Raw genomic sequence first — 23,680 nt, forward strand, 5'->3', positions numbered from 1 at the left:
TTACGTTCCAAAAGCTTTTATTTTTGATGCTCTAATTTATTTGTTGTATGCAATTCGACCGTCTATGATTTGATAATCGTCACAAAGATTCAAGCTCACAGCTTACTCAAGTCATATTTCTCCCTATGATGAGATCAGTGTGGTAGGCTTTGAGGCAGATATTTTCAATTCTTGACTCTATCTGAAATATGTAATCAGAAACATAAGGGTTTCATCCGTTCACTGTCCGCTCTGAAACGTGTATAGTTTCACATACAAAATGACAGGGAAGACATCGTTTATATGTTCGTGTTTACTTATACCTTTATCTTTTCCTATCCACCATTTCGTATTTTTTTCCTCATCAACAAGCCCACGATAAAAACGGATATTTGGAAGCTGGGTTTTTCTATCTTCTCTATATTACTTATTTCTAATTAAAGTGTCTCCTTTTATTGACACATGCATTCATCTTACATGCTAGCCAATAACAGAACTATACCCACGGAGATGGTTCATGAAGAGGTGGCTTTTCCCCTGAAATATACCTATGAAATATTCAGCCCTCTCTTATTTTTCTTTTAGAATCATATACAAAATAATCTTTGGGGAGACGCAAATTAGCTCAGGTACGGAGAGCGAGCACCTCATTAAAATGTTCCTGGGTAATAAGCATGCTGAAATGCCTCATGTGTAAGTAGGTGGCACAGATGGGTAATTTGAATATGCATATATTCCTGCCTTTATGTTGCTCTGCCCTACTTAAACTACCATTCATTTGAGTTAATGCCACAGCGTATCTATCCTTCTCTACACTGCATCCAGAGTTCAGGCGGAAATTATTCCTCTGTGCTGTATTATGGATGAAAGATTTGAGTAGGATTTTTTTTTTTCGGTGCCAGTCTTAATAACATGCAACGGAAGCATCCACACTCACCATTACACCTAGGGAGCGTGGGTGTTCTCAGATCATCTCAACACCGCCTGGTATCTCTTTTTAGCCCATAAAACATCTGGCCTGGCTGTTGATTACCATGGTTCCAAACCCACAAACAAACCTGATGAATTCTCTGCATGCTAGATCATGTCAGATTTCAGTAAATTATCATCTTGTGACACGTAGTCATTTCCGGCTACCCAGCAGCGATTAAATCCCAAATGAACCAGCGCACGGAAGGAAATTAGCTTAACTCTTACAACATGCTGAATTCCTCAAAGTCGTACAATTCTTTCTAAAACAAACAGACACAAGACGATGGCGTGAGTGTACAACAACGACACTTGATGTGAGTCTAAATCCATTTGCTCATTTAGCTCATCCCCTGTCTTTTCTTAATAAGAAATAGAAAAAGTTGGGGGAGCACATATCCCTATATAACAAATTACGGAGTACCTTTTCTTTGTCTTTCCTTTTCACAACACGAAGAGAAAAGAACATTGCCCTGGCTCTTCTCGACATTTGTTTTACCTTGCGATTTCTAGAATTCCTACTGTGAACCAGAATGGTGAAACAATTAGCGTGCACACTTTCGTTGTACACGGTCTCACATTACATCAAATCGGTGTCATTATCACATTGCTGGATTTGTCTTTCTGGAAAATTTCTGTCTTTTCCTCCTGTTCTCCTCTGTCTTTTATACTTCTCCTAATGCTGATACACATTTCTACTTAGGTCTCAGGTTTTAATCCAAGGTTGAAGAGGTGTTGGTGAAGATTGTTGTTTTGTTGGGGCCCCTGGGTGGCTCAGTCGGTTAAGCGTCCCACTCTCGATTTCGGCTCTGGTCATGATCTCGCGGTTCCTGAGTCCCAGCCTCACATTGGGCTCTGTGCTGACAGTGCAGAGCCTGCTTGGAATTCCCTCTCCCTCTCTATGTCCCTCTCCCACTCCTGCTCTCTCTCTCTCTCTTTCTCAAAATAGATAAGTAAACCTAAAGAAAAGGATTGTTGGGGCACCTGGGTGGCTCAGTCGGTTGAGCGTCCGACTTCAGCTCAGGTCATGGTCTCACACTCTGTGAGTTCGAACCCCGTGTCGGGCTCCATGCTGACAGGTGGGAGCCTGGAGCCTGCTTCGGATTCTGTGTCTCCCTCTCTCTCCGCCCCCTCCCCTACTCATGCTCTGCCTCTCTCTGTCTCAAAAATAAAACATCAAAAATAAAACGTTAAAAAAAAGATTGTCGTTTTGTCGGTATTTTAAAAAATTTTACATTTTTTTTTAAAGTTTATTTATTTATTTTGAGAGAGAAAGAGAGAGGCAGAGGGAGAGGGAGAGAGAGAGAATCCCAAGCAGGCTCCACACAGTCAGCACAGAGCCCATTGTGGGGCTCAAACCCACGAACTGTGAGATCATGACCTGAGCCAGAACCAAGAGTCGGACTCTCAACCGACTGAGCCACCCAAGCATCCCAAGATTTTTGTTTTATAAGTTCTTGTGAAGAGCAGCAGTGGCGCATGAAGTGTAGGGGAAGAGTTAGAAAGAATGGAATAATGGAAGGGAAGAAGATGTCATGGCTCACAACTGCCTCGTTGTCAGATTCCTGGCCTCTCATCAGCGTGATACTGATCCATAAGTGTAATTATGGCTGTTTGCGTGACATCCGTTAGAGAGGTACAAAGGAAACGGAGCCAACCAAAGGAAGGATATCTACGGTTAGAGAAGACAGACTCCACCTAAGACTAAGCACAGAGAAGAACAATTTTTCCAAGCTTTGCATTCAAAGCAACTTGACCAAGCTCATCAAACGCATTACTACAAAAAGCTTTGTATGCTTTTGGAAGAGAGCTACGGTCCAGGAGTTTGTCTTTCCAAAGTACAGGCAAACGTATTGCAAGTCAAAAGATCGTCTGTACCTCCTGAGGTGCCGGCAACTTGAAATTCAGTTTTCAATAAGAATGCAGTCATAACTCAGTTCTTCTTTCAAGTGCGGGAGGTTGGGTTCACTAGGAAATGGAGTTGGAGATGTAGATGTGCTGTTGAAAGTTAGGACTAGAACGCACATTTGGCCGGGGGCAGGGGGCAGGACTGGGAAAAGGGAGAAATTGGATTGTGATGACGTCACAGCCAAGGCGTCAGCCGATCTCCCAGGGAGCTCTGGGGCAGGAATGGCTTTTCAGAACGTTCTCAAGTTGACACAAGACGGCATGGCCCTTGGCCCTTGGCCCTTCACACTGACCAGTCATTGGATGCCAGCTGACCTTGGGGAGAGGGCGTGACTCGGGTGAAATGACCTTGCCCAAGGCCAAATCCCAAAGAGGGACGTACTTGGAAGCCAGCTGGCTGTTCCATCCTGCCAGAGCTGGGGAAATGAGTGCTTCAGTATTAAAACGGAGGTGATCTGAGCTGCTGACCCACAGCATCCACTATACGAACCCACAGGAGTCTATTTCATCCTTAATATACTTAATATACTTGCACTATCGTACGAATGATACTGTCCCTCCCCTCTCATTGCCACCTGGTGACTCCTTCCTCAGGGAGTAGGTTCTTTTAAAGTCCCAGACTACTTTCTGGCACCTCCACGCCACGAACACACCACAGCGTTCCACTCTTGCGGGCTCTATTTCCTCCCGTGCTCCAACTCGCCAACTTCCGTTTCACCCTCAAACTTGCCAAGTCTCGGACAGGCGGCGCAACGGAGTTCAAAGGGGAAGCGATTCTACTGATGACATCCACTAGAAGGTAGGTACACTTGAGAGTGTTCCTTCCTCTCACAAATGTTTCCACTTTTATTGATTTATTCCTAAAGTATAATTTGTTGTCGGGGTGCCTGAGTGGCTCAGTCGCTTAAGCGTCCCACGCCGGCTCAGGTCGTGATCCCGCAGTTCGGGAGTTCGAGCCCCGCGTGGGGCTCTGTGCTGACAGCTCGGAGCCCGGCGCCTGCTTCGGATTCTGTGTCTCCCTCTCGCTCTGCCCCTCTCCACCTGCACTCCGTCTCTCTGCCTCAAAAATAAACATTAAAAACTGAAAAACATATATATAATTTATTGTCAAGTTAGCTAACGTGGTGGATAAACCTGACTCCCTAACTGGTGGAATCTAAGGTAGTATAATTAAGTGAAATGAAGATCATAGATTTAGGAGCAGAAATTTATCTGCTCTTGAGATAGCCCTCCTAAACAGATTCAGTTTAAAAGTACCTTCAGAGATCTTTTTTTTTTTAATTTTTTTTAACATTTATTTATTTTTGAGAGAGAGAGAGAGAGAGAGCATGAGCAGGGGAGGGGGAGAGAGAGAGAAAGGGAGACACAGAATCTGAAGTAGAATCCAGGCTCTGAGCTGTTTGTTAGTGCAGAGCCCGACTCAGGGCTTGAACTCACAAACTGCCAGACCATGACCTGAGCTGAAGTCAGACGCTCAACCGGCTGAGCCACCCAGGTGCCCCAAGAGATCGTCTTAAGGAGACTTCACTCAAATCTCTGCAGAAATATGGCTGAACTGGGATGCCTGGCTGGCTCAGTCGGTTGAGCCTCACCCGACACTTGATTTCGGCTCCGGTCATGGGTTCGTGGGATCGAGCCCCACGTTGGGCTCCTTGCTGAGTGAGGAGTCTGCTTAAGATTCTCTCTCTCCAGGTGCCTGAGTGACTCAGTTGGGTGAGCATCCGACTTCAGCTCAGGTCATGATCTTGCAGTTGGTGAGTTCCAGCCCCACATAGGGCTTGCTGCTGTCGGCCCAGAGCCAACTTCAGATCTTCCGTTCCCCTCTCTCTGCCCCTCACCCGCTTGCACTCTCTCAAAAATAAACATTAGAAAAAAAAGATTCTCTCTCTCTCTCTCTCTCTCTCTCTCTCTCTCTCTCCCCCTCTGCCCACCCTCCCGGCTTGTGCTCTCACTCTCTCTAAAATAATAAAAAAAGAAATACGGCTGACCTTTCTCTCAAATTCTTAAGAAAACATAATTCTTCAGTTTTATAGACTGGTAGTTAAGAATCACAATAGCTTTTCTCTTAAGTTTTTTAAATTCCATTTAGTTAACATACAGTGTCCCATTAGTTTCAGGTGTACTGCTTGTTCATTTTGATTCTTAAATGACACCGATATGACACTGGGTGTCAGCTCTATCTCAATTTTTTTTTAACGTATATTTATTTTTGAGACAGAGAGAGACGGAGCATGAACAGGGGAAGGGCAGAGGGAGAGGGAGACACAGAATCGGAAGCAGGCTCCAGGCTCTGAGCCATCAGCCCAGAGCCCGACGCTGGGCTCGAACCCACGGACCGCGAGATGGTGACCTGAGCCGAAGTCAGACGCTCAACCGACTGAGCCACCCAGGCACCCCAGCTGTATCTCAATTTTAAAAAATACTATCAAGGGGCGCCTGGGTAGGCTCAGTCGGTTAAGCGTCCGACTCTTGATTTCGGCTCAGGTCATGATCTCACGGTTGTGGAGTTCAAGCCCCGCCTGGGGCTCCGCGCTGATAGCGTGGAACCTGCTGGGGATTCTCTTTCTCCCTCTCTGTCCACACCACCCCCCCCGCCCCCTGCCTGCTCACCCTCTCTCAAAATAAACACGAAAAACAAGTTAAAAAAAATACTGCCAATAGCTATTTTTTAAATGTTTATTTATTGACTTTGAGAGAGAGAGAGAGCCTGAGCAGGGGAGAGGGGCAGAGGGAGAGACAGAGAATCCCAAGTGGGCCCCACGCCCAGCGTAGAGTCCAAGGCAGGGCTCGATCCCCTGAGCCCACGACCTGAACCGAAATCAAGAGTCCGATGCTGAACCGCTGAGCCGCTCGGGTGCCCCTCTATAGCCATTTTTTTTCTCGTTGAGGTATACTTGGGTGTGCAACATGGTGATTCAACGAGCTTATACCTTGGGCTCTGCTCACCACACACGTAGGTACCATCTGCCCCCCATACGACACTGTAGTAATATCATGGACCGTATTCCCTACGTTGCACCTTTATCCCCATGACTTAATTCATTCCATAAGTGGAAGCCTGCACCTCTTCACCCGTTTCGTCTTTCCCCTACTCCTCCGGCCTTTGGCAGCCATCAATTTGCTCTCTGTACTTATGACTCTGTTTCTGCTTTTGTGTTTGTTTATTCATTTGTTCTGCGATATTGATAGTATTTCGGTTTCGATGCACAACTCTGTGGTTTTAGTTACAAAAGTATTTTCTAGCAAGTTCGGTGTTAAAGACTGCCCTCAGCCAGTGCTAGTCATTCATCTACAAGGAGAAGTCAGGTGACAATTCTGCTGTGGGCCTAATTAAAAATGTTGTTGGGGAAATTGATTTGTAAAAGCCTAACCTTGCCCCTCGCCTCTTCAATTTTTAAACACATGAAAATATGATAAGAGATTAATTTCCAGTGTTCCACATATGCCATTCTGTTAATAAATTTCAGGGGGCCTATGATTCAATCTCATATACAAGAGAATTATAAAATCAACCAAAAAAAAAACATACCTGCGATTTTAATTAATATTCGCCCGCAGGGTCTTTATGCTTGCACCTTTCTGCACCATCACGTACATTTTTGGTTTAAAAATAATTGCACAACCTTACGTCTTCTGAGGCTACTGCAAGAGTAGCAAAGTCTCGCGGTAAAATTCATTCATTGTTTAATGTAACACACATTTATTGAGTGCTTATGTATTCTTTGGGGGGGGCCTGTGGATATTAGAACAACCCTACACTAGACATAATTACAGCATCATTTGCGTAGCTGGGATCACTAGGTGAAGATCGCACTCAGCACCTTAGAAAAACACCCAAATATCTAAGCAAAACTGAGGCACGTAGCTATATATGAGCTTTTATTGTAGAGGAATAACTATACAGTACATTAACCATCATTCCAAAGGTTCTATGAGTATGGTCAATAGAAATCACTTTTTCTCTAGCATACAGTCAAAACCATAAACCTGCTTCTCTGTCACCTGTCCTTCGTCTTACTTATAAACATTTATAAACGTAGTTTGCATACAGGATAATTGCATTCATCAGTCACTACAGGCAAAGGACCCAGGCCCTACTAGTTTTTCAAGAACTCCTCAAATTTATTTGCAACATTAAAGATAAAAACTCTTGGCACCCAATGAAGAAGGAAAAACTTCACATCAAGATGATCAAATGCTTAATTAAAGCGTTCACAAAGTAGAGAATTAAGTCAGCTTTATTAATTGTTAAATTTAGTATTCATAAAAATTTAATTGTGTTTGAAAAAAACTTTATGGGTTAGATCTTCTCTAACCCATTTGCAAGTGTGGATAATGATTGCAGAGACATCATAGTCAGTAAATAAATGCATCATTTGCAGGTAAATAATTTCCATGCAAAATTAGTTAAAAATTCTTTTAAAATTTAGAGTGTTTGGGCTCCACAAAAGCATTAAAAATTATCCCGTATGCATGTGCAAACCTGTTCTAGATAGCTTACGTAGATTATCTCATTTGGTCGTAACACTTCAATTTAATTCAGTTTGAGGAAACTTTTTGGGACACCCGTTAGAATCGCAAAACAAGCTCTCCAGGTGTATACGTTATCTCAACTGAACTTCATAAATTCTTTTTAATTCAATTGAACGGGAACGTATTATCTACTCTGTGTCTGGCACTGTGTTAGTTACTCCGGGTCCAGAAACGAAATGGTTATACACCCTGCTCTCAAGGAGCTCAAAGATCAACAAGAAATGAAAGCAAGGAAGTAGAAATGTACATGAGCATGTGATAAGTGCTATGGTCTAGGTAAGCATGGTGGTCTGTGCCATCATCTAGGAAGGAAACTTATTCCAGACTTGGAGGAACAGAATAAGCTTCATGGAGGAAGTCCCCTCTACAGTTGAAGCCAGTAGGATCAACCGACGGTAGTCAGGGAAAGGGAGTCAGAACAGCTCGAAATTTCCGGGAAGAAGCAGGGAGAACATGTGCCAGTCACAGGCCAGAGAGAAAAGGGCACACGGAGATAACAGAATGATCAGTAATAAGGTGTGCTCCTGTGTCCTCTAGATACAAGGGGTGCTGACCATGTGACCAAAGGCAAACAGAAATCCCTGACAACCCATCAAAAGAGTTTTGCATCAAAAACTGCCTTCGATCCAGCAGAACCAAGCCTGTTAGAAGAAAACCTGTCAAAACCGGCATCGGGCAAATAGATTTTTGTAGCAAGAAGCTAATGTCTCCACCCATGTATCCAAATTTGTGCCTTCTCACAATGTCAGCTGTTAGGTAAACTTGACCTTTGGAAGAAGTGATTTGACGAAGGATTTCAAAATCATTCAGTGAAACCATGATACAGCTGCATCATTGGAATGAAAGTGAATGGCCCATGCAGAGCCACTAATATAAGCCATTAGCCATATTGTGCCTTCAGGAGAATTATGTGACCTTCCAAAGTCAATCCAAGTGTTTAAATGTTCTAGGTGCCCATCATGTAAAGCGTTACTGATAAACAGCTTGTCTAAGGCAACAGGGGCTCACATTCTTTTTTTTTTTAATTTTTTTTAACATTTATTTATTTTTGAGACAGAGAGAGACAGAGCATGAATAGGGGAGGGTCAGAGAGAGGGAGACACAGAATCTGAAACAGGCTCCAGGCTCTGAGCTGTCAGCACAGAGCCCGACGCGGGGCTCGAACTCACAGCCCTCACGGACCGCGAGATCATGACCTGAGCTGAAGTCGGCCGCTTAACCGACTGAGGGGCTCACATTCTTTTTTTTTTTTAATGTTTATTTATTTTTGAGACAGAGAGAGACAGACCATGAATGGGGGAGGGTCAGAGAGAGGGAGACACAGAATCTGAAACAGGCTCCAGGCTCTGAGCTGTCAGCAGAGTGAGGGGCTCACATTCTTAAAAAAAACATACTTAGATGGTGATATCTGATACGAACCAAGTTGTTTATATTACAATGTCAAGCTTTAAAATAGCAACTTGAAGTAAATATGATTAACAAATGACCGTCGGAAGACAATTCTTCATGGGTCCGTTGCATTTCTGCACATTTTGAGAACCGGGGAACGATTGCCTTTGATCTATCTATACTATCCTTTTAAATACCTTTGTTTAGCAAATATCTTTAGAAGATATAGTTTCTCCCTCCAGAGCAAAGGGCAGGTTTGTTTACTCTCCAGTAGCATAAAGAAAATGTCTTTCTCTAAAGCAAGTTGGAGCAGGTTTGCTTGCAGCCAATTATAAATGATAAGGGCTTCCTAAGCTTGAGGTTCCTCTGGTGTGAAGGAAAATCACTATGTGGGCCACCCTGTGTTCACTCCTGTGGGCCTCGGGGGGAGGGCAATGGGCAGTGAGGTGAACAAGATGCTCATGCTGCCTCTGGTATGGTGACTTAAAAAGTCCTTTGTCTTGGGGCACCTGGGTGGCTCAGTTGGTTGAGCATCCAACTTGGCTCAGGTCATGATCTCGCAGTTCGTGAGTTCGAGCCCCGCATTGGGCTCTTGGTTGTCAGCACAGAGCCCGCTATGGATCCTCTGTCCCCCTCTTTCTGCCCCTTCCCTGCTTACACTCTCCCAAAAATAAACTTTAAAAAAAAAAAGTCCCTTGTCTCTGACCCAGGAATCTCATGTCTTCTATCAGCATCAGTGAGACGGTAGCAGGCTAACTTGTTAGCTTGCGTGCAGGGTAAAATCTCCGACCCTTCACCATTTTCAATAATAACCCTTTCATTTTGCATGGGTTTGTTAACAAATCCATATTGATAGGATTCATATATGTTAATTAAAACTTGTGCTCGGTTTAAATAGGTTAGACCTTTGCCTGAGCTGAACTTTATGACGTCACAGTTTGCAAATGAGCCTTTTCTAAGATGATTAGATATTCATTATAATTGGACAAATTTATTTCTGCATGGAGATAAATCATAATTAATAGCAGTATCGTGAAGTAATGGTTTACCAAGATCAAGTTGTAATTTAAGAAAGAATTCTTGCTTTCTCCTGCCATGGAAGGATTCTCGGTGTCACATATCAGAATGATTCATAAAATACTTCTTGAAATTTAATTTCTACTCTTAACTCAGGTTGTACCACAACTGTAATCAAGTTCTAAAATTTTATGGGATTTTTTTCCCCCCTGGGGTAAATCATGGGCTTCTGAAAAACAAAACCAAATTAGCCCAGGCTCTGAGTTTTTTCCCCAAATTTCCAGTCACTACTTATTTTCTAATATGAAGTATCCAGTCAGTTAGCTTATTTTCCAAGTTGACTTTAATACCTTAAATCTACGCATAAAGCGGTGACCGATCTGAGGGACCTTGTTGCGTTCCGGAACGTATATCCATCCTATAGCGGGTCCTGGCAATGGTATGAGACTCTAGTTTATGTTATGGGGTAGCTGCATACCAAAACTTCCTCATTGTATGAACCGTATATCAAGCAAGATGCACAGTCATAGAGGAGCGGCCAATATCCTATGGGAGAATAAAATCTTCACACAGGAGTCAAAATGTGTGTCTCAGGCTACTGGCTCGGGAGCTAATAAGCACCCTCGCAACTTTGATCCTGACCTTCTTTCAGAGAACTGAGTTTCAACCTAATTTTGAAAATGACATGAAGTGGACTGAGTACATATCGATGTTAAATACCTAAAGCCAATGAGGTGTTCATTATTTCATATCCAGCAAGGTGCTGATAAAAAGAACTCCAGCCCAATCACTTTATGACAAAGCCTGAAATGTTTAACTTCCAATAGTTTACTCATTAAATACGTCTGCCTGCCTTTCTCACATCGCAAATAGCTTTGTTTTAATTAGTTACCTTGAAAAAGTCTATATAGACCAAAGCTGAAATCGTTTTTAAATAACTTTTCAATTGAGAACACAATTATGGTATTTTGAATTGAAGCACAATTTCTCATCCCATTACCTTTATTTAAAAGAGATATGGTGGGATCTCTGGGACGATAATTACTGAGTTTTTTTGACACGAGTAGCTTGCATTTAAAATTGGCCCAAGAGTATGACAAACTTTGAGGTTAAGTAAGCTTACCAAATTTATTCTCTGAACAACTGGTCCAACATTCATATAAACGTGCAAAATGTACAACTTCTGGGTCAATAGCACGTTCTAAGCTTTCACAAATCGGTATATGATGAATGGTATGAGTTAAAATTTTTAAAAAGTATGGGGCTCCTGGGTGTCTCAGTCGGTTAAGCGTCCAGTCGGCTCAGGTCATGATCTCACGGGTCCTGAGTTTGAGCCCCACATCGGGCTCTGTGCTGACAGCTCAGAGCCCGGAGCCTGTTTCGGATTCTGTGTCTCCCTCTCTCTCTTTCTGCCCCTCCCCTGCTCGTGCTCTGTCTGTGTCTCTGTCTCTCTCTCTCAAAGATGAATCAACATTAATTTTTTTTTTTAATTTAAAAAATACAACTCAAGTGGCTGAATTCCATGGGGTAATATATTTTATTTGCAACGCAAAATAATATCTTTTTAATTCATTCAACAGCTATTTATCGGATATCTGCTGTGTGCCGGAAACTATACAAAATTTTAAAGATCTAGACATGAGCAAAACACTGAAGATACTCTCTTGTCCTCAAGGAGCTTGTAGAGATTAAGACAACGATAGAGGTATGATCATTTTTTTTTTAGATGTTTATTCATCTTTTAGAGAGAGAGGCAGAGCGTAAGCGGGGGAGGGGCAGAGAGAGAGGGAGACACAGAATCCAAAGCAGGCTCCGGGCGCGGGGCTCGAACTCACACGCTGGGAGACCACGACCTGAGCCAAAGCCAGATGCTCGGCCGACTGAGCCACCCAGGTGCCCCAAGAGAGGTATGATAAAACGCGCTTAGGAAAGCATGAAGTAGGGTCACCCAACTCGGCCTGGGGTAATCAAATGAATGGTTTTTGCGGCTGAGTCTTTAAGGATGAGTTGCTGTCCGGCAGGCAAGAATGGACAAGGAAGCATAAAGGAGTATCCGTGCAAGAAAGCAGTTGAATCTGTTTTCAGTTAAGAGCCTAGCTTACCTCGGTAAAGTAGGGGTGAAGTTAACTCCTAAGAAGTAGGAGGCAGTGTGTTGTCTAGTGGGGTCCTCTGAGGAATGGCGTTGGCTAGGGTCTTCAAAGACCTGTTAATCCCTTACCGAAAGAAACGTGGTTTCAGAGTATATCTGCCAATACGTCTTGTACCTGGTTCTGTTTTAAAATATAGTCGATTTAAAATAAAGCTGGCCTCGCTCACAGAGTTGGGAGAAATGAACTCTGCAAAGAGAAGGGCTCTTGCAATATTAAGTAATTAAAATGCCCGTAATGTTTCCAGGTTTGCCTCCATCTAAATTGATGTGTGCCCTTGCACAGATCATTTAACCTCACTGCTACAGATGTCATCGGTAATTTGGGAGTAATATCACAAATGTTACAAAAATGTGAGGCTTCATAAAGCACTCTGAGAGACTCCTGTGAAGGGATTATATATGCGTAAAGTGCATTATGATTACGAGAACTAATAATAAATCGTTGCTTGGCACTTTGCACACTAATTAGAAGTGCATCCTGTTCCAGAGTATTAGAAGAGTAGAAACTAAGTTGAGAATTCTGTTTCTCATCCCCTTGTGGCTTATAAGTAGGGTGATCACATAATTTCTGCCCGAATTGGGACATTGTTGGTAGTGCAAGGGTACCCGAAGCAGGTAGGGCGCTCAGACAACAGGCAGGAATTAGGGCTGTCCCAGGCAAATCAGGATGTAGAGTCAGCCTACTTAGCGATTTATCTCTTCGTCGTTTGGACATGTGTAGCATCTCTTCTAAAGCTCCAGGTGCTCCCTGGGAAATTCCAAGTGGGATGGCTGCCATTTGTGGAAGCGTCCATGATGGTGTCAAAGCCAGTGCAAGGCAACTACGGACACAAGTGGCGGAGGCGTATCATCGCCCTCCCCACCCTTAGCCCAAGCTTTGAAATGGAGCTCTAACAACGATACAGTCTCTAATCATGCATTCAGCTCAGCCTCGTTTTCGGAAAAGTCCCTTGACCTAACAGATGCATTCAGCGCATTAACATAATGCCCTCGGTATATAAAATCGTGGCATATTTGAGCTTCAGTCACCCCATGTGAGAGTCCACATGTTCTCTAAGCCTCCTAATGGCTGCGACAATGCTGGATTTTGTGTTTATTTATTTATTTTGAGAGAGAGAGAGAGCGCGCGCGCGCACACGCAGAGGGGAGGGGCAGAGAGAGAGAGGTAGAGAGAGAACACTGGGCGGTCAGCGCAGACCCCCCACTCAGGGCTCAATCCCTCAAACTATGAGATCATGACCTGAGCTGAAATCAACAGCCGGTTGCTCAACTGACCAAGCCCTCCAGGCGCCCCTGTGATAATGTTGGATTTTATGTTTTCTTTATATGTAAGGATGAGAAAAAATATAAATAAGGATATATATAGATATATATATATTCTGTTTAGCTTGCAAATTCCTATAGGTTGAAGACCTTGTTTTTCTCACTGCTTTTCCTCTCCCCCCAACAGACACGCGCACACACACACACACACACACACTCACCATATTTAGAAGCAGCAGCAAGGCGAAAAGGGAAGATGGCAGCAAGTAGTGCTGGGCAGGTGAATGTGCTCTATAAAAATGGAGGGAGGAAAAGAAGATTGGGAGGGAAGGAGAGAGAAGCAGAGTCATGCACAGTACAGTGGGACACCTGCATTGTCACGCACATTCACGATTGCTGGTCATGGTCATGGGCTGTGAAGGCAAGACAAAAGAAATGCCATTAAAAGTCATTTCCATTTTACTCTCTCAATCTGTAAAAAAAAAAAAAAAGTTTAATGATGTGCAATCAGTCAATAATTTGCAAGATCATTAAACTCCTACAATGGAAGGAAAGAAGTCGTTAAGTCTCACAGACCCGCTTAACGGCAATTCTCCAAAGAACAAGTAATAGAAGGTGGTTACGAGATGTGGCCAGCAAACCCTGAACTCAAGTTCAGAAGACAGCTCTCACCAATGTTCTTCCAGGATAACAATTGCCGGGGCAATTCGAGTCATGGGCTTGTTCAAATTAGAATGATCTTATTTCTGTTCCAGAAGCACAGCTTTCACGTAATGCTAAATCACAAGACGTGGAAAATGGCATATAATGATATGATTTGATCAAAGAGATCAGCATGTCTCATTTACTTGTTTCCAGGCTAACCATTCACTATTGTTTGAATAGAGCTGGTAATCACAGACTAATGAGCCTTGAACTGAAGACCCAAAGGTAGAGAACTGTTTTGGCGTTGAAGCATGCTAATTAAGAGGCAAGACAGAGTAGGAAAGAAAAAAAATACATACAATCCGAAGTCTGCCCTGTATAGCTGGCAAGATAAACATAGCAAACGATGCTTTGAACTAAGTATCAGGGTACCTCTGTGTTATACTTGGTTCCTTAACTTAGTCAAGAAGCACTTCTTCAACACCTAATATGTGCCAGACACGATGTTTCGTGTTAGGGAAATAAAAAGTAATGGGATTTGGCTAAAGCATAGAATGGATGGGATGGGGGTGGGGAAGGGAAAGGAAAAAGCTGGCAAGGGTACGAGTTGGTGGCACATACCTTCGTAAAGCCATTTAAGGGGTTGAGGGTTTATTCCGAGAGGATCAGGGTGTTGCCGAATGGTTTTTTTTTTTTTTAATTTTTTTTTTAACATTTATTTATTTTTGAGACAGAGAGAGACAGAGCATGAACGGGGGAGGGGCAGAGAGAGAGGGAGACACAGAATCGGAAGCAGGCTCCGGGCTCTGGGTCATCAGCCCAGAGCCTGACACAGGGCTCGAACTCACGGACCGCAAGATCGTGACCTGAGCTGAAGTCGGACGCTCAACCGACTGAACCGCCCAGGCGCCCCGCCGAATGGTTTTTAAGCAGGTAAGCAGCAATTCTTTTTGTATATTTGAAGGTATTTCTCCAGCTAGAGTATAGAGGAGGTATGGAGGGATAGAGTCTGATATTGTACGGTAGGAGGCCAATCAGTAGGTGATTGCAGTGGTACCGGCAAGAGATGATGATGGCCTGAAGTAGTTCCCACAGATCTTGCTGAACAGTTGAACGTCTGGGGAGGGTGGGAGCAGTAAGAGAGAAGAAGGGGTCAGAAACGATTCCCGGGTTTGCAGTTTGGTCAGCTGGGTTCAGTATGTGAAGCCGTGTACCGAGATGGGGGTACGGAGAACAAAGAGAAGCTTCTTGGTGGCCCAGTGAATTCAGTATTGGAGCCACTGACACTCAGGTGTCTGTGGGACCCTGAGATGGAGTTGTTGAGTAGACATTTGGACATAAGGAAAAAGCTCACAACCTAAAATGCAGATTTGGGAGCCATCTGCAGAAGGATAATAATTTAAGCCATTAAGGGGTAGTTCAGATGACCAAAGAACCTCGCGTAGAGTGAGAAGAGAAAACAGGCTAAGTCACAATCTGGTGGACACGAGCATTTAAGAGGTACGCAGAGGAAAACAAACCTACAAAAGAAACCGAGAAGGAGCTAGAGGAGAACCAGGTGGGTGTGGTGTCATGGAAATCCAGAGAAAGGACTGCTTCAAAAAGAAGCTAATCCAACTTTTCCGTCCACCACTTTCCTTTCTTGACCTCGCTATCATCTCTGTACAATAAAAAGATGGGACTAGATGTACGTCAAAAGTCATCCCAGAATCATCTCCCGTTTTTTCATAGGAAATCTGAAATGTTTCCCCTTAGTTTGGCCAATTCTTTTGTTTTTAAATGTTTATTTAGTATTGAGAGACAGAGAGAAACAGAGCATGAGCAGGGGAGGGGCAGAGAGGAGGAGACACAGAATCCGAAGCAGGCTCCGGGCTCCGAGCTGTCAGCACAGAGTCCGATGCGGGCCTCGAACCCACCAACCGTGAGCTCATGACCTGAGCTGAGGTCGGACGCTCAACCGACTGAGCCACCGTGGGGGCCCCCTGAAAGCCTCACCTCGATTTCGTTTTGTAGCGGGCAACTCTCGGGGTGTCGACCTCTCTACTCTGAGGACTCTCCCTCCACACGGGGGAGGGAGAATGTTTGCAATTTCTACTCTGTGGCTCTGTCCGCCCCCCCCCCCACCTCTGACCATAGCAAGTGGTCCAGGGTGGACACAGGATCCAGGGGATCGTGATTAATTCCTCTCTCCTGATTCTTTGAAGTTGGTATTCAAAGATATTCATCTCTATTGATTGCTGGAACTGAGGAAGCAACAGCCTGGAAGCAGTAGGTTGGCCACCTTATGCAGGAAGGTGGAGCAAAGGTAAATCTGCCAAAAGAGCATGAAGCAGGCGAAAGGGCAGAATTTAAAAAAGAGCCCGTGAGACGTGGGGAAACGTCTTAAAGAGACACAGTGGCCCGAGAGTGAGTGCAAGGACGACTACCCTGGTTCCTAATAACAGGCTCATTCTTGGTTCCCTCTTAAGGCTGAAATGCATCCTCGACCTTGGTTCCTTGTAATAATGTTCCTCATTTTTGCTTACACTCGTTTGGTTTCACTTCTGCCACTTTTGACCTGCAGTCTCCTGGCTTAAGGTAATGAATTATAACTTTTCTGCCTCGTCTACACTGGAACAGCAACAATGTGGATTCAAATGAAGGCTGACACACCAGGGATATCTTAAAGGAGTAACTGCAGGAACTGATCTCAGGTTTAGACTCTCCTCAGCACCCTGTGGCCCTTTCACAATGCATATGTATTTATACTGTTGTGTGTTTAACGGTGGTCTTTGGCCATTTCTCCTCTTGGCTTGTTGAGGAGAAGGATTACGTCTGTGGACTGTATTCTACATATAAATCCTTTTCCTAGAAGGAGGTGGTCAGTGAATGCCTAAACATCCCTATCTGGTCCGTGCATTTCCACAAACCTGGGCACTCTATTTTGTGGCTATATCAGAGCATCCTAGAGGATACGGAAAACTGGAACTTCTCTCTTCATGGCCAAGAGAACCCATGAAATCGCAGTTGAAAGAAAGAAAGAAAGAATGAAGGAAAGAAAGAAAGAAAGAAAAGAAGAAAGAAAGAAGAAAGAAAAGGAAGAAAAAAGGAAGAAAAGAAGCAAAGAAAGAAAGAATGAAAGGAAGAAAGAAAGAAAAAAGAAAGAGAGAAAAGAAAGAAGGAAGGAAGGAAAGAAGAAAGAAAGAAAAAGAAAAGGAGGGGGAGGAAGAAGAGGGGGGAGGGGGAAAGGGAGAGGGAGGACAAGGAGGAGAAAAAGAAGAAGATTCAGATGGATTGCCTAGGTCAATGCTTAACTTAATTTATGTACCTCATCATTACAAGTGAGTTCTGACCCAGCGACCGTGCTAGCCATGAGGTAAGGGCCTGCCCCAAATGCGGTGTCCGCCCGTGTGTGAATCATAACCTGTTAAGGCTTTTGGAAACAGAAAGCGAGTTTTCTCAAATATAAATACTAGTACGAGTATCTCTTCCAACGTCTCTCACTCACTTGAGATGCTGTTTTGTGCTGACTGGGCTTTCAGTGAATACCGTGTCATGATGTCGATGTTCTGTGTATGACAACAACAAAATTAAAGAAAGAAAAATGAAAATAATTCCCGGAATAAAAAAAAAAAAAAAGGAGTGACAAAGTAATAAAGTTCACTATGTCCCAGAGCCAGATTCGCTTTGGACTTCCTGCCCTTCAAATCTTTTTCATCGCCATGGGCCTCCACTGAATATAGAAGCCATTAATCAGACCTTAGTTCCAGGCACCAGGGACCAGGCAGTTTGGGCCCCACGCCAGACAGAATACGATCTGACCTATAGCGGCTGATCCGCCGACTTGCCACCCGACGTGCTGGAAATAATGGGGTCAGGTTGACGGGTGACACAGGGGACCATCCCGTTGAAATTGGCAATGGGGAAAAAGGAACCACTTCTGCCTCCTTTGCCTTTCCCGGAAGCCTGGACGCGGGGCACAAAGAATATAACTGGAAGAATCCAGGGTAGCAAGGGGAAACTGAGCAGACCCCCACGGGGTCCACCGGAGGGTGCCTCCTTCGTGGCAGAGTCCGTCGGGTGTGTTAGAAGCAAGTGCGTGAAATGATCTTCACTTCGTCTTTCCAGCTCCCCCTCCGTGGGAGATGATCCCGTTTGCCAGGTCCCCGGCCTTAATTTCCACAGCCACGTCCTTCGGTCAGGCTGTCATCCCCTGCCTCTATTATTCTAGCAGCCTTCTGCTGGGTCTCCCTGCCTCGTGTCGATCTCGCTCTCTCTCTCTCTCTCTCTCTGCCCCAGTCAATCTTGTTTCCTGTTCCTATATTCAGTCTTTCCGAATGCCATTTTCTTTACGTTTATCCCATCTGAAATAGCCGACAGCAGACTCTTCTTATCCACTGAATCAAATTGAAAGTCTCCCCCCTGCTTCCTTTGCCTGGGCCCCTGTCCTACCTACACCCCATCACTGCTTTTCTCATCTCGTCTTTTATAATGTCACAATCAGCCCTCCCCTTTACAGTGAGGCAGGTGCCCTGTTTGTAGCAGAAATTGCGCAGGTGTGTACAATAGGATCTATGCGAGGCAGTTCCGTTATTTTTTAAAAATTACTGTCTTTAAAATAGAGGCTGAGTGGAGGCAAAGTGTGAGCAGAAGGGACGTAGAAGGAGGCAAAGCACCAAGACAGATCCTGACTCACCTTGAAGCCATGTTCGAGACCTCCTACTGATGAGGTTTGAAGGATTGGGGTTCGGAGCCAAAAGCCAAGAAGTAATTCTTGAGACGTCTTTGGGTCAAAAAGGTGGCTTTTTGCTTGTTTGTTTGTTTTAAGTTGATTTATTTGTTTCGAGAGAGTGAGAGAGAGACACAGAACATGGACCGGGGGGGAGGGGCAGAGAGCGAGAGCGAGAGCGAGAGCGAGAGAATCCCAAGCAGGCTCCACACAGCCAGCACAGAGCCCAACTCCGGGCTCGAACTCACGAACCGTGAGATCATGACCTGAGCCTAAGTCAAAAGCCAGATGCTTAACAAATGAGCCACCCAGGCACCCCCAAAATGGTGGTTTTATTAAAGCACAGGGGCAGGGCATGTGGGCAGAAAGAGCTGCACTTGGGCTATGAGGAGTGCCTGATTATAGAAGATTTTCTTTTTTTTTTTCAACGTTTTTTTTTTTTTTAATTTATTTTTGGGACAGAGAGAGACAGAGCATGAACGGGGGAGGGGCAGAGAGAGAGAGGGAGACACAGAATCAGAAACAGGCTCCAGGCTCCGAGCCGTCAGCCCAGAGCCTGACGTGGGGCTCGAACTCACGGACCGCGAGATCGTGACCTGGCTGAAGTCGGACGCTTAACCGACTGCGCCACCCAGGCGCCCCTATAGAAGATTTTCTATCCCATGGAGGGGAGGGTGATGTTAGGGCTTCAGGAAATTGAGTGTATAGGCTTCTGGAAGTTTGGTTATTGACAAAATTGCTTTCCTCCTTGTAAATCATTAAGACCAGTTGTAAACTGTTAAAGACCCATGTCCTACATGACTGTGATCTCCATCAGTTGACTATTTTTAAAAATTTTTTAATGCTTATTTACTTCCGAGAGACAGAGAGACAGAGAGAGACACAGAGAGACAGAGTGTAAGCAGGGGAGGGGCAGAGAGAGAGGGAGACAAAGAATCCGAAGCAGGCTCCAGGCTCCAAGCTGTCAGCACAGAGCCTGACACGGGGCTGGAGCTCGTGAACTGTAAGATCATGACCTGAGTCGAAGTTGGACACTTAATCAACTGAACTACCCAGGACCCCCTCAGTTAACCTTTTTTTTTTTTTTTTTTTTTTTTTAATGTTAACGTTTCTTTTTGAGAGAAAGAGACAGAGCGGGAGTGGAGGAGGGGTAGAGAGAAAGTGAGACACAGAATCCGAAGCAGGCTCCAGGCTCTGAGCTGTCAGCACAGAGCCCGACATGGGGCTCGACCCCAGGAACTGCAAGATCATGACCTGAGCTGAAGGAAGTCAAATGCTTAACCGACTGAGCCACCCAGGCGCCCGTTACCAGTTGGCCATCTGTTTTTCCCTTTCCTTTGCTCTTGGGCAGCCAGGAGTGTCTGAGAAATGTCACGCATCTCTCACCCGGTGGGGGGCAGGGGGAGTTGCTGGGTGTTAGCCTGTACTTTGCCCTCAGCTTTCCTTTTGCTCCCTCATCACTATTGCCACCAGGCGATTGTCACCCACCCTTTACAGTGTTGTTGTGGCCACTAAGCAAAGACAGTGTTTGTTAAATGCCAACTATAATCCATACTTCAGATGTTCCATCTCATGGACGTCTAATGGCCTTGGGGGCACGTACTGAAGCCCTACACCTTGCAGATGAGGAAACTAAGTCTCAGAAAGGAGATAAGCAAGGGAGCCAGGACTGTCTCCGAACCCAGCGCCCTTCCCTTTATTGTGCTGTCTCTCTTTAGTTGAGGTAACGTGAAAGTGATCTATATAGATTAGATCCCTTCCCCAACCCACCTTCCTCTTTAGGGAAACGGTCAAGGGAAGGTCATGAATGTAATCGTCTCCCTTTGAACAGTGCCTATAGAGGTCCCTTCCATGGATCCAAAATTGGGAAACCCTTGAGCTCATAAATTCTCACCAGTAGCAACCTGGACCTCACAAACACCCCTGCGAAGTAAAATCAAACTAGAAAGATTCTTTTTAAAATCGAACATGCAGAGGGGCGCCTGGGTGGCTCAGTCGGTTAAGCGTCCGACTTCGGCTCAGGTCATGTTCTCACAGTTTGTGAGTTCAAGCCCCGCGTCGGCCTCTGTGCTGACAGCTCAGAGCCTGGAGCCTGTTTCAGATTCTGTGTCTCCCTCTCTCTCTGACCCTCCCCTGTTCATGCTCTGTCTCTCTCTGTCTCAAAAATAAATAAACATTAAAATCGAACATGCAAATGAATTTCCTTCAGGTTTAATTATTTTAAAACCTAAATCTAAAATGTAATGCATTAATAGCAAAAGAGACTGAAAAGGGCTATTGGAGGCTATTTGATCTTTAACGCCCTGTGGGATATTCCTGCCATTTCTGAGTGTGGCTGCTCTCTTCCATAGCAAATCCTACTTCCCCGCAAATTCTTCAAGTGTGGCGTCGAGAGCAGATTGAGCCCATCAGCTCCTCACTCTAGATTTTCTTCTGTTGATGCAGCTGAAGGAAGTATGGCCTTCTCCAGCAGCCACATCCAACTACGGGTGCATACTGAATTTAAAAATCAGGCAAAAGCACTAAAGAGATTGTTGTGTGTTCCTGCTAAGTCACGCCTCCTGCAAACGCGTGTTGACGGAGCTGGGTTGCTCTCTTGGGTTGGGTTTTGGGGAATCCTCGTGCAATATCTTATGGTTATCTCTGCTAAAAATGTGTCTTTGTGGCACGCAGCCTGTCAAGATGCTAGCGAAGGACGACACCCGGTCTTCTGGCTTTGCTTGTTGACCTGGAGCTGTGCAAATCCAAATCTGGGGCTCGGATACAGCTCTAGGAACCATTAGCTAATTGGTAGGAATTTAAGCAACAGGCACGGTGAAGTCATCCAGAAGATCAAATGCTTGGGAATGCTGCATCTAGGGTACAGTTTATATTGGTAGAGGGGAACGAAACTAAAGGTTGCCAGGAGCTGTCAGAGGTAGAGAACATGCGATGGAATCACGCAGCAAGAGTATTTCAAGAAGAAATGAAAACGAAATCAATTGTGTCAAATGCCACAAAAGGCTAGTTGGAAAGAGGAGTGCCGGTACATTTCTTTTCTTTTCTTTTCTTTTTTAAAGCTTATTTATTTATTTTGAGGAAGAGAGAGAGTGAGCAGGAGAGAGAGAGATTGCTTACTACGATTGGAATGATAGTTCCCCATTCGACTCTTTTGGTACATTCTCCCATTCTCAATGATCAACAGGCTTGTTGAACAATCTTATCTATAAAATCTCTCAGAACCCTGGTGTGTGATACGTCCAGAACAATGAGCTGTACAGTTACTTAAGAAGAAAGAGGTGTCCTTCAAAAAAGATTTTTCCCACATTTCTTGGACTTCTGTTCCCCCTTCCCAACATCCCTTCTACCATTTTTATAAAAAGATTATTCCCTTCCACTAAAGGACATAAGCAAAAGAGTTGGGCTTTTATTTTGTAATGTTTATTTTGAGAGAGAGAGAGAGAGAGAGGTGGGGGGGGGGGGGGGAGAATCACCAGTAGGCTCCGTGCTGTCAGCACAGAGCCCAACATGGGGCTCAAGTTCATGAATGGTGAGATCATGACCTCAGCCAAAACCAAGAGTCAGACACTTAAGCGACTGAGCCACCCAGGTGCCCCCAAATAGTTTGACTTGTAAAAAACTCAAATGCCATCAAAGTAGCTTAGTTAACTTGCCAGTAGAATAATGCCAGTGGGTCTCAAAATTCTCAAGGCAAAGACATAGTCAAGTTCCTTCCTCATAGACTGCAAAGAACCATTGCTACTCGCGTTCCATTAGTATAATAGGGACACACACCTAATTCCATTCAGACTGCCTTGAAACTTTACTACCTCATGCCTTCAGACAGCAGACTTGTGTCGTCATGCTTGATGCGATGAAATCTTTAAGCATTCTCAAAAATTATAAAATGGGTGACATTTCTGGTTTAGCCAGAACCAGAACTATGAGACATTTGAATTGCAGCTATGAACAGTACTGAAGTCAGAATTAAAAATACAAGATCCGATTGTACCTATTGACCTATATAAAGCCTAGAGAAACAGCAATCCTGTTTTAAGGCAAATTTGCAGATTAATGCAGAACTCACAGATGTGAAGAAGAAGAGAAGCCAGTAGCTTTCCTGCCAGTTCCTTCTGGCTCTTAGCAGGAGATCTAGTTGCCACTTCTGAGAACTCCCTCCTTATTTCATACCCCTCTGCTTGTACCAGAAAAACTGTCTCTCCTCATGCCAGAATTTTCTTCCATGTCAGGGGTCTAAAGTCCTTCTTCCTCCTCCCCTACATATGGTTGTCGGAAAATCACCACAAAGAGATCCAGCTGGATGAATGAATCACCCTTTAGACACACAACGCTTCTCAGAGGCACAGATCTTTTGCAAGCGGATGGGGACATCCGTCTCCGCAGCAACTCAGGAGTTAATCCTCAACCAAACAGCCCTGTTAAGTAATTCAGAAGTACAGGGTTTGGTGGGGTTTTTTTTTTTTCCTTCCAAAAACGGTAGGGAAAATGTGGAACACAATATCTACGTATCACTCTATCGAAAACTCCAGAGATCCCTCTGTTCTCCAAGCAGATGGAGATCCCACTCTATCAAAGGTTTTGTCTGTTGGCTATTTTAATGTGGCTCGTTGCTGCTGACTCTCACAGAGTGAAAAGGAGAAAGGTAAGAATTTTGCTGATTAGAGGCTCCTATTTTGTTGAGTTTTATTTAGTTAGTCTCAAATGTAAGTAAATTTCTATTCTCTGAAGTTTAATGTTCCATTCCCAGATGACTAACTCTTTGAAAGTCATTTTCGGGATCTTGAATGATAAAATGCCTGTCTCTCATGATGGCACCAAATCCCAGAAAAATCTAAGCGAGTTGAAAAAGAGTTATAATATATACTTTGTTACAGATTCTATGGAAGGCAAAGAAAAAAAGGCTTTAAGTTAGGCTCAGCAGGGAATTTAAATAGTGTTTTAAAATTAATCACAGAAGACTGTTTAAAGCCTTCGGATTGTTAAAAAGTTAAATAAGAAGTGAACATTGCCCAAGTCATAAAAGATTCACCATTTTAATTCTAACTTCTAATATTTTCAGGAAAGAAGGTCCCAGATCAACCATTATATAAAAACATTCACCATGACTAGTATTTCTGGCC

The 23,680-nt window shown here is 44.2% G+C and overlaps 1 long non-coding RNA gene across 1 annotated transcript; it reads right to left on the reverse strand.

Annotated features, from left to right (window-relative positions):
* LOC109250713 (uncharacterized) lies at nucleotides 1–22,899 on the reverse strand. The gene is made up of 3 exons (XR_002073137.2): nucleotides 22,627–22,899; nucleotides 1,038–1,211; nucleotides 1–181 (listed from the first exon to the last, which is right to left on the reverse strand). It is a non-coding gene; the product is annotated as an uncharacterized LOC109250713 (long non-coding RNA).
* Nucleotides 22,900–23,680: the final 781 nt, after the last annotated feature.

The sequence above is a fragment of the Panthera pardus genome, unplaced genomic scaffold (assembly GCF_024362965.1).
Source record: "Panthera pardus isolate Hobbes unplaced genomic scaffold, ASM2436296v1 HiC_scaffold_27, whole genome shotgun sequence".
In the NCBI taxonomy this organism is placed as follows: domain Eukaryota; kingdom Metazoa; phylum Chordata; class Mammalia; order Carnivora; family Felidae; genus Panthera; species Panthera pardus.